The 17,562-nt window shown below is 48.3% G+C and overlaps 1 protein-coding gene across 4 annotated transcripts in view; it reads left to right on the top strand.

Moving 5' to 3' along the window:
- The window catches only part of FAM110B (family with sequence similarity 110 member B), a 116,407-nt gene that overhangs the window by 57,921 nt on the left and 40,924 nt on the right, over nt 1-17,562 (top strand). For 3 of the 4 annotated variants that reach the window (XR_004315935.1, XM_032469894.1, XM_032469895.1), the window contains one exon: nt 10,338-10,426. The gene's annotated coding sequence lies outside the window, so the exon portion shown is untranslated. Of the gene's footprint in view, nt 1-4,808; nt 4,947-10,337; nt 10,427-17,562 lie in introns of those variants that run through there. The other variant, XM_032469896.1, reaches the window with a different exon arrangement.

Below are 17,562 nucleotides of genomic sequence, written 5' to 3'. Positions count from 1 at the left end.
GGCCTTCTGCAGCCTGGGGCCAGCGTGCTAGAGGTTAGGAGGAGGGTAGGGGACAGTGAAGTTGTCTGTGTGACTCTTTTTGAGGGTCAGTCCCACACCTAAGAAATTCTTTTTTTCCTCTTCTTCCACCACGTGAATTTTGGCTTCAAGGCCTGAGAAGCCAGTCAGTTCTCACCTAAACAGGCATTCCCGGCTAATCCCAGTGCAATACTGACCTATGATAAAGCCGTTCCAAAGTCTAAAGTCCTGCCCGCAGTGGTCCATTGGGCGGGCTGGGATGACAAATGGCCTGAGAGCTGGGGTCACACAGGGCCTCTTACATCTGTTATAGAGGCACATGGCAGAAAGGTGGTTCAAGGAAACGGGGTGAAGGGGAGCCGGGAGGCAGTCCATCCAGGTGCTGTGGTGGGGCGCTGCTGACTTGCACAGTCCAGCCGTGCCAGGTGCTTGGGTCCCAGAAGGCCCCTCCACAAGGATGTGTGAGCTGGCCTGGGTTCGCAGCTTAGAGGTAAACACAGTGTATTTCAGGCCACTGGACAGATAGCCAGTGCTTCACAACTCAGCGTGGTAGCAGCTGCTAGCCAGTCGAAGCAAGCCTTGTGACAGAGTGTCTTCCAAGCTGGCCTCCCCCAGCGTCATCAGTCCTTGGTCTCATTGTCCCCTAGCCTTCCAGCTCGCTTCACCACTACTACACAACGTGAATCACTAGGAGAAAAAAGTGAAAACAAAAAAGATGATGGTGTGGGCCAGGCTTTGAGAAGACGCTACCAGATGCTCATATGGATTGTACACCAAGCCCCTTACCTGGCAAGATGATCGTCCAGGCGGAGCCCCGTCTTGCCCTGGAACAGACTCACATGGTGGTGTCCCCACTGAGGCCCTACTCGGGCAGTGGAGTCACATCCTGGTAACCAGGGTGGGATGCTGAGCATCTGAAAGGAGAGGGGGATGAGGGCTACGCCTGCCTGGGGAGCAGCAGGACTCATGCCCAGAAGCCCGATTCAGCCTCTCCCAGCCCAGCCACACACAGTGCAACTGCTCTGAGCGCCACATATGCCACATTCTTTAAAAAAAAAAAAAGTGGATGGATGTGTGGGTGTTATGAACAGAGAAGGAAGGGGCACCGAATGCCCAGATGGGTTCTCATGAATTGTCCTGTCCCAGTGGCCAGAGGAGACTGTCACAGCTTGAGTGTTCTCTTCTCATCCGAACTGGAGGGGGCTTGGTGGAGGGGCTGGAGCCCCTCGCTTGTGCTGAGGGAGCTGATTGTCAGCATCTCTGCCCAGTTCTATGCCAAGTGACTTCCCGTTGGTGGCCTGAAATATCAGTGGAAATGCCACAAGCTGTTTGTGCCGACACTCGCCAGCCCACCCCTCTTCACGTGGGCTGGGGTCTGTGGCCCATCCTGGACTGCTGGTCCCTCCTCCCGCCTCCGCAGGGCTGGGGGTGGACAGTGTGCTTGTTCACAGCCAGCAGGAGGGACATCAGAGCTGGCGGCCCAGCCTCCGATCAGGTCTCCTCAGAGCAGAAACAGGTCCCCTGGGCCCCTTTCAGCAAGATCGAGTTTGACACACAACCCAAACAGAGCCAGTTCTGACCGAAATATTCTGACCAGGCTGAAGTTATCTTGGAGCCATGGGCTTAAACAGAACCGCTTTTAGTACGTGAACCCTGATTTCTTTTCCAAGGGAAGAAAGCTGTACAGCGCTCCCTGTGGGCGTTCTTGAGCCCCAGGCTCTCCTCTCCGGATCCTCCGCGGTGAGAGGGTCAAAACACAACTCAAGCCCATTTGGCGAGGGAAGCGCTTCTGTGATGACCGTAAGCTCCTCCTTGCTCTGTGCCGCCAGTGGGAAGCAAACACGCTTTCATTCCATGAGCAGAGAAGGGTGAGCGAGGGTTCGACTCGGAGGATAACGCTAAAGGAGAGGCGGAAGGAGCGCACCACAGTCTGACTTCCACCTCCTCCTCCTGCGTGTGTGCCACTTGCGGCTGCGCCTCCACCGCCCTCCTGCGTCCGCGGGCCCCGCCCGCCTCTCCAGGACTTCACAGCCCTCTCCACCCCCAGCCACCCTCGTGCCAAAAGCCTCCTCCAGCCACAGACCAGACTCCCTGCCCCGACTTGGGCGCTTTCACAGCACTCTGACCCCTATCATAATCACCCCGTTGTTGATGCATCACTTATTTATCTCCTTCATTAGGATAGAAGCTCCTTTGAGCAACAGGGGACCCTGCCCCTCCCTGCAGCATCTCCAGTGTCCAGCACGGTCCTTCCATGGAGTTGGTGCCCAAACGATTCATTGAGTGAATGAATGAGTTTTCAGAATCAAGACTGAGTTGACTGAAGTTCAAAGAAGTGCTCATTCCGGAGGTTAAAAAATATCTGAGCTCCCCTAGCAGAGTACCAATGGCAAGGATTAGCAATGGACTGTTACTCAGTTTCAAAGTAATATATGGGCTCTCAACATGTCGAAAGATAAGACCCAAGAAAGGACAGTTGCTTTTCCCTTACAAAGTGTCTGATACAAAACAGGCATGAGACAAATTAATCAAACAGCTTTTTTAAAGTGGGTTTTTTTTTTTTTTTTTTTTTTTTTTTTTTTTGAGCCGCAGACTGTTAAATGAAGAGGGAGAAAGAGCTGCGGGCGTTTCCTAGATGAATGCCTGCGAGTCCTCCCGGTCTGTACCCTGGCAGCCTCCAGGGAGCTAGGTGTGCCTTAGGCCAAATCACTGAAGCCAATTTCTCCTGGAGTTTTCATTCCTGATCACGGCGATTGCGCTTTGATAACCCACATGGACGCTGCTCCGAGGTAGCAGATGTGCCCGGCGTGTTAGGAAATCTGTCTCCAGCATCTTTTCTCCCAGTTTGGGTCTGGGTCTCCACTTCTACGAACTTTTGCACTCTTGGATGGATAGACCGTATGTTTCTGTGCTTTCCCCTGTTTGGGGGCCACACTGCTCCTTCCCTGAGTTTCTTTCCCACACAGTTTGTTGTACACAAAGATTGAAGAATGGAGAATGCCCCTTTATCAATGTTTCTTGTCCATGGCTACGGATTAATCCCTGGGAACATTTGGATCCTCGGAGCAAATCATAACACCTGTTGAGCATGCCAGCTTTTTGCAGAGGTTTTCAAAGCAAAACCAAAGCAAAGCAAAACTACAGAAATGAGAAGTTTGCGTGTTATCCTTGGATTGGAACCTGACTGGTAGAACATAACAGTTTGGAGGAATTACGGAAGAGAAGTTGAACAGGTTCAAAGATTTGATTAATATTATGGAAGGACTATTAATTTTGTAGAACATATTGAGAGGAAGGAAATGACTTCAAGGGAAAAATATATAAGCTGGCCGCAGAGACAAAAGTCACATTTGACCAGCAGACCTCTCCCATTCCCCTTTTCACATAAATTTGTCATCAAAGTTTACTCAAACTCCTCATTACAGATGTTCCTCAATTTATATTCCATAGAAAACGTGTTTTCAAATGTATATCATTTAATCTATACTGCAAATCATGAATGAAAGGCAATTATATAAACCCAATTTCATGAAAATTCCCGTTAAGTTTGGTCCATATGGAATCCACTGAAGTTAGTGACTAACACACATCCAGAATGACGCAGGTGAAATACTCTTTTGTTACTACAGTGAGCGCCAGTAATGGTTCTGTGTGTTTCATCAAGTCTGCCACTGACTTGTCACCGTTCATTACTTCTAACTGGTGTTCCTGACAAAGCTGTGGACGGGAGAAGTTTAGACACTTTTTTTCTGAGTAGTCTAAGACCAGAGAAGAAGGGAGGCACTATGCATGGTGTTGTGAAAAGATCGCCGCTGTTAATAATTGTTTAATTTAGAGCTCACTCCTTGCCAGGCCCGCACTGAGTGCTACGCGCTTGTACCTCACTGGCAGTGATTCTGCAAAGTGCAGGATGGCCTCTGAGACGCAGAGAAATCCAGTCACTTGCCCCAGGTCACACAGGAGGGAGTAGCTGGTGCAGAACTTAAGCCCAGGCCTCCTGGCTGTGGGAATGCATGTTTTCTCCCGTACCTCTCACAAGATTTGGCTTCTAGAAATATGTTTACCATTAAATGGCGCAGGGAGCAGATTTCCTTAATTTGTCCTTTTATAACGACTTCTGATGCTCCTTTTCCAGCTCTTGTACTTCTGAATCACTGCTGATCACTGTGGTCAAGATTACAATTTTTGACACCTCGATTGGTCCGTTTCCATGATGGATGGAAATGTGCATGGCCTTTCAAACTGTACTGAGAGACTAATTAGCACTTTCAGACAATACGTGGCGAAATGCTAATCAGAGGCAATAAAGCGCGTCTCAGATTTTATCGCTCTCCCACTGATGTCTTCCTGCCATCGACTTCATTATTTATTCCTTGGTGCTGGAATCTGCTAAGTTTAAGGAAGCTGGTCTTACCGTACATTGATTTAACCACTCTTTGTTTCATTAGTTTGGAAGGAAAGCAAGAATGCACTTTAAAAATCGCTTACAGTTTATAAGGTGACACATTAATCCTCAAAATGACAGGAAATCAAGATGATTTTGTCTGCGGGGTTTAATTTATTAAAATTTAATTTGCTCGTGTGCTTTGCTTCAATCACTCTGTGCTAGCAAACTGGCTATAATTAGATTAGCAGCCTGCTCGACGCTGGTGACAGCCTGCGCCTCAGAGAGCATGTGCCGGGTCCTGCCTGGGCCGCTGCTCATTGGTTGCCAGCCTCGCTGCTCGCCAGTTTGATAGGTTTCCACAGGACTCTTTATGCTGCATCGGAGACACAGATACAGAGATTCTCCGCTGTGCTCTTGCAAGGGTGGAGGTGCTTCGCTGGTAGGAGGAATAAGGAGGAATAAGGCCCCGAGGAGAAGGCGTTCGTCTTTGTTGTGAGAGCAGGGCAGTCGCCAGAGGTCGGGGAAGAAGTTTCAGTTCACGGTAATTACTCTGAGCCTTTCTCTCACAGAGAAAACACCGCCGTGCATGAAATGAAGCGTGCTCATCCTGTCATCTGTTTAATTTGATCTTGCTTTTGTTAATATTGTGTGTATTCCAGCGCTCCGTCTAAGATATGTTCTCCCGGAGAAGGGCTTGGCTCATAAACAGGCATCCTCTTCATGCAGAAATAGTGTTTTTACCTGGATTCCAGAGGGCATGTGCTGGGGAGCGATTCTTATTGGCTCGCTGCTGTTTTGGAAAGCCCGAGGCTGCATCGATTTAGGTGTCTTTGGAGGTGCATTTCAGTACCGGGTCGACTTTGTTTGCCTGGGGTCCGGACCCTCCTGAATAATGAGCAATGGGGGAAGAGTTCAGAGAAACACACTTTAATTAGGACAGAGCAGTGGCTCTCCTGGTGTCAACGCAGGGCCTCGGCAGAAGTAATGTCTATTGTTTCTTCAAAGATGTGTGCAGCCTTCATTTTGGATGGTTCTCTTTGTTTCACTGTCTCTAGTTTTCATTAAGCCCTTTCCACATAGAGGATGTTAGCACATCCTGTTCTGCCAGAAACACTCCTAGGTGTGTGTGCGGCCTGTGCCGGAGAGGATTTTTGACCTGGGCTTTGTTTAACAGGAATATTGTTTTGGGAGTTGGAATCACAAGAAGGTGGGGTTCTTACCACTTTGACTGATGTCTGGACATTTTAAAATTTCTGTTAATGGTTGCCTGGATTATTTTCCAAATCAAACAATAAATAATCTTAAATTCTGTAATCAAGATGATATACATTCCGAAGGAAAAAATACTTACACAGTCAAGGCTGAGCTTAAAGAAATGCAAACAAATGCAATGTGAGTTTCGCTTCTTGGCGTCCCTTCTCCAGGGAGTTCTGTTTTATTCTGCCGGAGCCCCCGGCCGCCATCTAGTCCTCAAACTTAAAAATTGATACCCTTACTGTATCAGATGGTGGAGACCACAGAAACTTGTGTATTGAGTCACCAGTCACACGGCTGGCTGGCTGCCACCATGCGTCTGGGATCGGTGGAGAGCCCTGCTGATCTCCGAAAGCCATCAGGAATTATTCCCTGCTCCTGAAAAGCCAGACGTTGCCATTTCAGAATTTGGTTAAAATAACTGCTTTGCTTTAAAACTCTAATCCGATTAAAGGGGTTCCGTGTGTTCTTCGGTAGAGGAAAACTTCACAATACGCACTGTGGTTCCCTCCCTATCTCTACCCCCACCCCCTGCAAATTCCCTCCCTACTCCAACTCGGGGTGTAATATTACTCCCGAATAACAGTTTGAAGAGAAAAAAAAAGGACTGTTGTGAAAGTTTGTCATTTACTATGATAGGATATCGTCTGTAATAAGAAAGTTGGGTTGTGGTCCAGTGGAATCCAGCATCTCGGTTTTACCATACCTACCGTGTCTGGTGAGGCAGCACTGGAGGGGTGGCTCTGCTGGGAGCCCTTCCTCCTTGGACACCCCGCTGCGATGGGAACCCCGCCCCGGGCAGATTGCACAAGGTTGCAGAGCAGCGGCTTGGTGCTCTGCACCTGTCCGGACCCCTCTGGCCTCTTCATTCTTTGTCTGAAGTGCTCCCTGTGTGGATGTGGAAAATAACCTCCGTGTCTGCAGTTGGGCTTGGACACTCAGTTGGGGAAGAGTCCGTTGCTGCAATCCCATAATTGTCTCTCCCTCTTCCTTCTCTTAATCTCATGAAATGCTCCGTAAATTATCTTGGTCTTAGAGCATCCTAGGCAGTCGGCAGCCTTGGAAGTAAATTATTGTTGTGGGACACAAGCAGGGCACACCTCCCTTTGTGAGCATCCTGCCATGAGGCTGTGCGTCGTGGGAAGCCGGGAGAACTAGTTCTGACTGCTGTCGATTCTCAAGGTTGGATCTTAAAAGATCTTCTGGGTCTAGAAGGAACTTCTTGAAAATGTAAATGTAAATTTAAACATAACAGTGTATGAATACTGAGTAGTAATTTACTATGAGGTCCCGAAGGGCCTTTTAACATTTACTAAAGGGACATTTTTCTTATCACACTAATAAAATGTTATTTATGTTTTTGCAAAGTAACAAAATCTGCACTTTTATCTTCAGATGAAACACATCTTAATTTTTTTTCAACTCCATTAAGGGAAATCTTTATATATTTCTGAGATTTAAAAAAGTAAACATAAATTTCTTGGACACTTTACAGTTGTCTTCTCTCTTGTTCTTATAAATTCCATAGCTCTTTACTGATGAATAATGACATTTTCGATGAATCAAAAATAGGTCTATTAGCATGAACTAGAGGATAAAATATATAATTTTTTTAAATTAAAACGTTATCTGCTGTAAGCGATATTTTCTAACTTTTTTCCCCCTAGGGGCTTAGAGTCACAGCAGGAGAAAATGATAATCAGTTTTAAAATGAAAAGTCATTCCATATAGACTATGATTTGCCACAAAAAGGGCCTGAAAGTTACTACTTTCAGGGAATAAAACAAAAGGGAAGGTTCAGTGGGCTGCCCGGGCTGCTGGCTGGAGAGGGGCAGAGTGGTACCTGTGGGTGGCTTTCTAGCTGGTCATCTGGGTGTCTCTGATATTGGAAGAACTGAGGGTGGTCTGTGATTGGCAACTGGTAAGTGTTTCGAGTTTGACCCTCCCAAACCTGCCTGGGTTGGAAAAATGTTTGAAGAGACATGAAGCCTCATCTAAGTGTGTTTAGTTTTTCTTTCATTATTTTATTCTATAATTATGGGCATCGCCCTTGTGCTAGGTTCTGTGCTAAGAAGGAAAGAAGGCATGGCCCTCCCTGCAGGAAGCAGCAGATTGCGGAGGGGACGGAAATAAGTCATCACAGGGGTGCGGGGGGCAGAAGGGAGGTGCCTAAACTGGGGCTATTGAGGAGGGCTGCCCAGTTCTTTGGAGGGGCGATGGGAAGGCTTCAGGAGGAAGGCAGTACTGCTCGATCCAGAGCTTTCTGATTCCCACCCACCTTGCACCACATGCACCACTCTCTTTCTTTTTCATTGAAGTGCAGTTGATTTACAACGTTGCGTTAGTCTCAGGTGTATAGCAAAGTGATTCAGTTATACATATGTGTTCTTTTTCAGATGCTTTTCCATTATAGGTTATTACAAGATACTGAATATATTCCTTGTGCTCTACAGTAGGCCCTTGTTGTTTATCTATCTTATGTATATAGTAGTGTACATCTGTTAATCCCAAGCTCCTAATTTATCCCTGTCTTTCCTTTTAGGGAACCGTTAAGTTTGTTATCTATGTCTGTGAGTCTGTTTCTGTTTTGTTTGGGGTTTTTTGTTTGTTTCTGTTTTGTAAGTAAGTTCATTTGTATCTTTTTTTTTTTTTTTAGATGCCATGTATAAGTGATATCATATGATATTTGCCTTTCTCTGTCTGACTTACTTCACTTAGTGTGATGATCTCCAGGTCCATCCATGTTGCTGCAGTGGCATTATTTCATTCTTTTTTATGGCTGAGTAGTATTCCGTTGTGTATACACACCACAGCTTTATCTAGTCATCCCACATGCATTACTCTTAATGTCAAGTAGGAGTCAGTGTGGACCACAGACCTGGTCCTTATGTTATATTGACTTTCAGTTGCCCTTGCCATCTTATTTGTGATCTGTAATAAATGTCAAAAGTATAAACTGTCGTGTCTTTTCTTCCTGCTACTAACCCTTTCAGAATATGCAGTAGACTGTTGCATAGAAGTATTTTTATTTTAATAGATTTATATGACATGGAATTTAGAAAAAAAATTTTTTAATGTACCTGCTAATTTAAAAATGAATCTTAAAGGAATCACAAAATACCTTCATTACTGTTGTGCTCTTGAGTAATTTAGGGTTGGCTTTTGGAACTGCTTCATTGCCAGGAATTATCATTTGCTGCTGATGCCTGTTGACTCTTTTATTTAATTGGCTCTTTTATTTATTTAAGTCGTTCACTTTGTACACGCTCATTAAAGACAAGCTTGTAAAACCTGGGCTTGGAATGTAGCACTTGGATGTCACCTTGCTGTGATTAAGGCCTTCTGCCCCCCTCATATATTTGATTGACTGTAGACATGTTAAATCTTGCTGGAATTGGAGGGGGAGTCCACGTTAAGGGTGCCACACTTGTGTGAGGTCTTGCCACCAATGAAGTGTCTACTTGGAAGCGGAGCCAGCCCCACAGCTCTGATACTTTGGGACCTGCAGTTAGAGTGCTTCCTGATTCTCGCGCTGCCCTCTCAGGCTTGCAGATGTACTTTTGCACAGCCAGTCAGAAGGGCAGCCTTTGCGTTTCTCCCCTCTGTCCTTACCCCACCCCGCCTCGCTGGGTCGGAAGCGTTCTGCTCACAGCTGACTACGGATCCTGCAGCCCCGACCCTGCCAGCCGCCCACCTCTGACTGTCTCCTCCTGCCTCCTTTTCAACCCACTTCTGAGTCGTGATTCTCCAAGGCTCTGCCCTTCCTCAGCCTCCCATCACCTGCTTTCTGTTGATGGGTTCATCCGTGGCCACAGACTCAGCCGCCCTCCTGCATCCCCCTGCGCCCCCTGCTCCAGCCGCACCTGGCCTCCTGTGCCCTTCTGCTCCGGCCCCGGCTGCCCCCAGTGAGGCCCGGGGCTTGTTCCCTCACTGCCTTCAGGGGGATGCTCAGATGTCCCCAGCTGCCATTCCAGTGGGACAGTCTGAGACAGCATCGCTGGCATTTAGTGCCCCCTCTCTGGAATATGAACTCTGAGCTCAGAGATTAGGTCTTACCCCACAGAGCCCAGAACAGAACTTGGTCCACGGGAAGTACTCAGTCGGCCCTAGACAATGAATGAATGAGCCAGAGAGTGATGGAAGGACCACAGGCATGGCAGTGGGGCAGTGCCCTGGGGCAGTCAGGAGCTCTGGCCCAGCCAGCTGGGTGGTCTGGGCCGAGCCCATGCCCTGAGGGGCCCTCTTCTGGATGGGCCCTACGGCCCTGTGAGACGCTCACCCCCCCATGCCCCGTCACACCCCCACTGTCACACACCACCGTCACACCCCCACCGCGGAGGCTCCGACTCCGGAAGTGCAATGACATGCTGTCAGCTTGGATTTATGTGACTTCCCACAACTTGGTGTTTATATATTTCTGTCGACATAATTCCTATCTCTGGTTAAATGTCTCCTTAAGAAAAGAGTCGAGGTGAGCAAAACACTTAGCTTCTAAATGAAATACGTATGTGAAGACTAACACATGTTGGTTTACTTACATGTTTGTGATCTGTTTTTCTAATTTATTGGCCAATTTTTTAAAGAGTTACCATTTTCCATTGCTGTATATGTTGAATGGCCTGCCTGTGTTTGTCAAATAAAAGCTCTATTGCAATCTTTTTTTTCCTTCTGTTTTTAGGCATTGCCTGCAGCAGAGGGTACTTTAAGAGAGGACGGATTCCCTGTGACTTCTGCCTGCAGTCCCTAAACCACTCGTCCCTCTTTTAGGTGAGTGTTTTGCTTTGCTTTGGTCCGTTCTGAGCAGGAGGTACTGATTCACTCCGAAAGCCTGTGTCATTACTGCATTAAGAACAGGGGCTGAGGCTTCAGATAGTTTGCTATCTGGCCAAAAAAAAAAGAGAGCCCTCCCTTCCTACCGTTGAGGTCCCGCAGGACCAGAGTAGCAGTAATGATGGTTCCTCCGCCAGGGGCTTCTGTGGACTGTCACTACATGTTTACTAGTAGTTATGGTTTTTAAGGGCTGTGTAGTGTTTACTAGTAATCTCCCTGGTGTTTAGAAGGACATGGATTTGAAGACAATGTTTTTTAAAAAATGAGTATGTCTACACTCCAGCTCGGAGTACACTGGTTGGGGAGCGAGATGGTGGTTTCCGGCAGGCCTAGTGGTGTGTGGCCAGCAGCAAGTGCGCTGCGAGTTTGGGGCACAGAGATCTTTGCAGGATGGCCTTCCAAGAGAGGCTGCGTCTAGGGGACAGAACCGAAATGCCAGCCAGGGGACAGCCCGAGGGGACGGGGCAGGTGTCGGAGGGCAGCCTGCAGACGTGGGAACGTGCGTGTCCACGGAGGACACTGCAGGGGATTTTATCCCCGGCCGCGCCACTCCCGGATTCCTTCCTGGTGCCGAGCTGGGACATCCCACAGCCAGGCCCGTCTTCCCACGAAGAAGCTGAGGAAGTGGTCAAGGTCCAGATGGTTCCTCCCCTTTGTCAGAGGGGCTGAGAGCTCCGTGTCCCCAAATGAGGAGGTTGGGGATGTTTAGGAAACTGAGAGACAGCCCCCCAGTGGACTCATGTCTGCGAGGCCCTGAGTGGTGAAGAGCAGCCCCCGGGAGGTCACTGAGACTTACCCTCTGCGCCCGTATTCCCGAGTGACCACGTGCTTTGATGTGATTGACGGCCTTCCTCGAGCCCCCTTTCCGGCGCCCATATGTAATGTACCATCACCTGTAGAGCGTGCCACGACCTTGGTGGCTGTCCACCTTTGCACGAGGCAGGACTTTGTTAGGTAGATGACACTGCTCTCCAGGGACCTCAGCATCTAACGTAAGCTGACAAGTAAGAATCAGCCTGTGCCAGGTGAAATTCTGCAGTCTGTGCAGAGGGAGAGATTAAAGAAAAAGCCAGCAACATGTGTCAGTGATACGCCCTGAAACCCACCAACCTCATCACCACGTTAGCTTATCCCCCATGTAAGAGGTTCTGATGGGAAAGCCTTGGGCTCCTGCTGCCTGGCAGGAACTCAGCATCTCCTGTCCCCAGTCGCGAGTTTGTAGAATCGCACCTGTGCACAGGTGGATTTCATGGGGAGTGCTCCCATCAGGGCGTGCCTCCCCACGCTGCTCGTTCTGGGCGGCCACTCGTCCCAGTTTGCTCACAGGGAGGGGGGGTTTCTGGAACACAAGATGCAAGTGGTAAAAGCAGGGCAAGCCCCCAGGGGCCCCCGGGTTTCGCTCTGGATCCCCAGCACCTGTCCTGTCTCCCCCAGCCACGCCCACCCCGCTGGCTCCTCCCGGCAGGTGAGTTGGCAGCCCTAGTGGCCAGAGAGAACGGGGCTTTGAGTAGACGTGGGTGTAGCCTCAGCTCCACTGCTCACCAACACTGTGAATGGACCTTACCTGTCTCAGCCTCACTTCCCAGAGGCCAGATAAGAGTAAGAACAAGCTAGGAAGGATTGGGGGACAGTCACCTGACACAGCGACAGGAGGTGCTGCTGCTCCAGGGTCCCACGGAGAAGTGGGGCCCCTCTCCTCCCCTCCCAGACCGCCTCTCTGGAGAGGAGAGTGAGTCCCCTTCCCAGGCAGCGTCGACTTGAGCTTTGTCATATTATATTACTCAGCCAGGTTCTGCATCAGGAAGATCAGACTGACTCAGGATGGCACTCATGACCACGGTGTCATCTGGGTGTGGACTTTGAGTCTCGGCCCCTGTATTGTGAGTCTCAGGCAACACCAGGTCATTGTGTGCGAGTCGTGTTACATTGTTTTTATATCAGCTTTCCCGCAAATAAGGTAGAAACTAAAAGAGTGCTCTAAAGATTGTTGTGGAAGACATAGTTTTTGTCTTATTATCCAAATGTTTGCAGTTGTTTTAAGCTATTTTCACATTTCATGTTCATTAAAACTTTGTTCTCTTCGGAGTTTATAAATTACAGGTAAGTCACCTTATGAAGAATATTTATTATTGTTATTAATTTTTTTCTTAACTCTTGAATACATGCATTTAAGATTATTACGATTTTAGAATACAAGGTAGATCTTTTTTAAAAGTGGTACCTTCTTGGGGTGGTGGATATAGGCCAGTGGTAGAGCGTGTTGTTTGCATGCAGGAGGTCCCGGGTTCAATCCCCAGTTCCTTCATTAAATAAATAAATAAATAAATAAACAGTTTAAAAAAACATAAACATACATGCTTATATATATGGTTTTAAAAAAATGAGAAAGAAAGTCCCTTCTTTAAGGAAAATAAAATAGAAAATGAAGGCATAAAATGACCTTGTAAATGTTCTTTTAGTCAAACTTTTGAGGCTTTTCAACCTAGAACCTGAATCCTCCTGTGTAACGTTTATGTAAGTCGCCTTTCAAGGAACACAGCACACAGCCACGAGTCTCTGTTATTCACATGATGGTGATTTCAGGAAGAAAGTTACAATGTTCGCCTTGTTTGTAGTTGCTTGTTATCTTAATCAAACCTACGTAATTGATAAAGTCAGCTTCTCTCGGGAGGCTGCCTTTTTCAGAACGTCTCTGGGAGGGAGTTCCGTTCTTTTAGAGTGTGAGCTGGGGACTTGCAGTTGCCCGGAGCACGAGCAGCCTCTGCAGGTGTGTGTGTGTCACGTGGTCGCGAACAAACATACGTGCGAGTTTTCCCCAGACACCCTTCCTCCCATCTCAGAGTCTCCCTAAAGCTGGGCTTGCGCAGCGAGAGATCCGCTCTCTGTCCATGGCTCTTTGCCTTCCACGCCAGCATCTCTGACTCCTGCCTTTTCCCAGGTCAGCTCTTTGCCAAGAGAGTGACTCAGAGCTCAGGTAACATCAGTCCCTTCAGCGGTGTCTCCTCGAAGCCGGCTCGGCTGACCTAGAGCAGGTCTCCCGGGGCCGGGCCGAGCCAGCTGCCGCCGAGACCCACCGCGCGGCCTGCCAGGGCCCAGGCTCCTGACCTTGCTCAGCGCCTTTTACAAAAGAAGAGGGAGAGGAGGGAGCACTCTCTGGGAGAGGATTTCAGTTGTTTTATTCTCCTTGTTCACAAAAATCACATTGGCTTCTAGAAGGTTGGATTTAGGGAGGGTCCCCTCGAAAATCAATACCCCGAAGCACAAGTTATATTTGTGAGAATGCAACACATGCTTAGTATGAAGTTCAAAAGACCACTCTTGATTACAATTTAAATGATTAAATTACCAATTAAGTTATTTGGTGGACTTAAAGGGTATTTTTAAAAAATCAAATGAAAGATAAATTCTGTTGGTTCTGTGCCGGCCGAGTTTGCTGTGGGTAATTATTAGTGTCTGTGACAATGTAAGTTGGGTCGTTGTCAACGTTGTCATTGCTTTTCTACAAAGACCAGCAGAAACCTTAAGGCCATCATCTGTGGAAGGCCTGCCTTGTGCTGGAGGCACCATGTTTAGAATCTTCGGGGTGTAGATGAGGGTACGAGAATCAAAGAGGGAGCCGCACACAGAGGGCAACCGCATGGCAAGGCACATGCTGGGTGTAAAACCCAGGTCCAGACCCCGGCGCCTTCACACCTGTTGGTTTCTTTACAACGATGGAGTCACACATGGAACAGGAAACTGGCTGAGGGAGACTGGGCTGTGGGGAAGGGGGACCGGGAAAGTTACAGGACGACACAGATGTCTCGGGGAATATTGGAATGATCCCCTAGAAAACAGGGAAAGTCTTCAATGAATAACAGAAGGGAAGAGACCGAAAAGTCAAGTAATGGAGTAAGTACCCGGCAGGGCACCCAGGTTTGAGGCAGAGGAGGACACGTGCAGAGCGGCTGCAGGCGCACCGGGCTAGCCAGGCCTCCTCATCGGTTCTCCACCCTGCTGAGCGTCTGCTCCATCACCGCGCGGACTGCGAAAGCTCCCGTGCGTTCTCAGCACTCCGCCAAGTTCAGAAGCATGCGATGCCCCTTACAACCACGTGATTCATGAGTCTTGGCGTGTGCTCTCCATGCTGGTGTCCTTTCCATAGCCCAGTGCTGTGGTCCCAGTGTGTGCGCCGCCCCTCCCCCAAAATTCATACATTGAACTCCTGGTGCCCAATGTGATGCTATAGTAGGTTGGGGCCTCTGGGATGTGCTTAAGGCCTGGGAGTGGCACCCTCATGAGGGGGACCAGCCCTTTCCCATCCCGCCGTGCGAGGACATGTGCAGAGGCTGCAACCCAGAAGAGACCCCTCCCCAGAACACGGCCATGCTGGCACCGTGATCCTGGACTTCCAGCCTCCAGAACTGTGAGCCACCCAACCCATGCTGTTTTATTACAGCAGCCTGAACATTCTAAAATACCTAGGATAAAAGTATGTTAAATATTCAGTTCTGTTATTCTGTTACGTTCATAGGTACAACAGAAAGCCTGAAAACCCTTCTAATCTGCATTTCTTCTTTGGGAAATCCCTCCTGTTTAGCAGAGGAGAGGCCCTTTCTCTGCACCTGGTCTTTGGGTGGTGGTGGGACACACTTACTCTCAGTGCCCACGCACGGAGCACTGGTCCATCCTGGTCCTGAAATACGCATCTACTGCCTTTCTTCAAGTCTCGTGAGTCTAATTCTCTGTAGGACACACTTAAAGCCGAGCTCAACATCATCTTCAGTCCAAGAGAGGCAGCTGTGACCAGGACAGTCAGCGGAAGGACCTCCCTCTGGAAGGATGCCTCCTTGCATGACTCCTGCTTCTTTACCCCACGTGCCCGCATGAAGCATCGCTGACCCTCCCTACCTGCGTGCATTGAAATTGCGGTCTCTCCATCACCAAACAGCTCCATTGCTGACTTCACCATCTGCTCCTCAGCCGGCCTCTCGTCTTTGCTCTCAGACCGGTCCATTTAGTAAGCAGGAAGTTCTCTGGCAAGCACTGTTTTCATCATGTTACCTCCCTGCTCCAAGCCCTGTTCTCTCCCAGTTGCCTACAGATAAAATTTAAATTCCAGAGCTTGGCACTTAAGGCACCTGCCAGCTGGGCCCCCTGCACTCACCCAGAATCAGCATCCATTTCTCTCCTCCTTTTCTTCACTCTCCTGGTCCATCAGAGGCGGTGAGCATTTTCTTGCCTGAGATCGCTTGTCCGTTCCTGTCTCCCCAAGTCTGGGAGTTCCTTTCAGGCCCATTTCATTTCAAAAGTTACTTTTTCCTTATTTAAGGGAAAAAAAAAAAGCCTTTCTGAGCAAAATCCAAGAATTTTTACTGTTCATTCATTCAGCACATTCACACAACAAATGTCTGTACAGTTCAGTATATACCAAGTACATTTATAAGTAGCCTTGAAATTATTCTTTGCTTTAAGCATTTATATGATTCTCAAGTTACAGGGTAAGTTGATTTAAAAGTTTTCCCTTAATGCGAAGGATGCTCAGGCTCTCAGTTGTGTGAGAGGATGAATAAACACCGAGTGTCACACCAGGCCACCTGGCGCATCCACGCCGTGCATATGAGGCCGTGAGCTGGGGCTGAAATCCTAGAGGTGGTTTGGCAGCATTAACAGAGTTCTGTGGGCTGACTGACTTCCCGGAGAGGGACGAAGCTGTTTACCCACCCTGGAAGCCCTTCACAAAAATAACAATTTCATTCAACAACGCAGAGTGGAAAGCTACTGTCAGCTCTTAAATGTCCATGATAGAGTGACATCTAAAGAGACACGTAGAAACACAGTCCAGGGGGAAGGTAACAGCATCTCCTCCGGAGGGGAAACAGACCCACTGACAGCAAGAGGCACACGTGGAAACTCAACCCAAATCCCGCTCACCCGTGAGGCTTGGTTCAGATTTCCTCTCCTGGGTAGACGTTCCTTCTCCTTCTCCCTGCATCTGCCTTCATTCTTGCATTCTGTGTACTTGTGGTCCCTTTTGGTGCCGCGTGAAGTCAGGCACTTTTTTTTCATTCTCTGAGGACATAGATGGCGCTTAGCGTAATCTGGCTTGTGTTATGGGAAGTTTCTTTCGCCTCTTTCTGGTGGATTATAAGCAACGTGAGGGTAGGAATTACGGGATTTTTTTTTTTTAATTCTTATTTTTTACTGAAGTGTAGTCAATTTACAGTGTTAATTTCAGGTGCACAGCAAAGTGATTCAGTTACACATAGACATACATAGGTATATTTTTTTCAGTTTCTTTTCCATTGCGGCTCATTGCAAGAAACTGAATATAGTTCCCTGTGCTCTACAGTAGGTCCTTGTTGTTTATCTGTTTACTCTGTCTTTAGAATCCAGCACAGAATCGAACAAATGGCAGAGCACTGACAGCAGCGGGTGGGCTCTCCCAGGGCTGGAGGACGTTCTCTGCTCGTGAAGGACAGTCGTAGGTTTCTCACCTGCTGTTTTGCAAGTGTGATGAGCGGCATCTGCAGACACAGGATGTGGCCGCTTGGCGGTTAACAGGGCCAGCATCCCTGGACTGGTCCCCGTTACGTAACGTGCTGCATTCTGCTTTTGTGGAGCTGTTTATTCCTCGCAGCGTTCCTTGGGCACCGCCGGTGCACCCGCGCGGCACTGGCGGCATCGCCCGCCGCACTGGTGTTCATATTCGCTGTGCCCGGGGCTCGCTTTCACGGCTGATCCTTCATCCTGTCTCAGACTCCAGGAGTGCAAGGCGGAGTCAGTTGCCTCATTCACAGCCTTCGCACGAGTGCTTCTCTCTTACTCTTAACATCCTGGGGTCACTAAGCATTTGAGTAAGAGATGCTAAGTGTGATTAAGAAAGACTCCATAAACATCCCCTTAAGGAACAGGAAATTAAGGGATGTTTTATGCCAGATCTGCAGCATTTTAGGGTTTCTCATAGTACCTTACTAAGGATACTTGACACTATACATGTTTGCAGTGCATCTCATTAGTCCTAAATACAGCGACTACGGTTCAAAGCACTTTGATGATGAGACATTTGCATCCAATCGATCTCTAATTTTTAA

This window comes from Camelus ferus, chromosome 29 (genome assembly GCF_009834535.1).
Source record: "Camelus ferus isolate YT-003-E chromosome 29, BCGSAC_Cfer_1.0, whole genome shotgun sequence".
In the NCBI taxonomy this organism is placed as follows: Eukaryota; Metazoa; Chordata; class Mammalia; order Artiodactyla; family Camelidae; genus Camelus; species Camelus ferus.
This window is presented reverse-complemented; position numbering and strand designations above follow the sequence as displayed.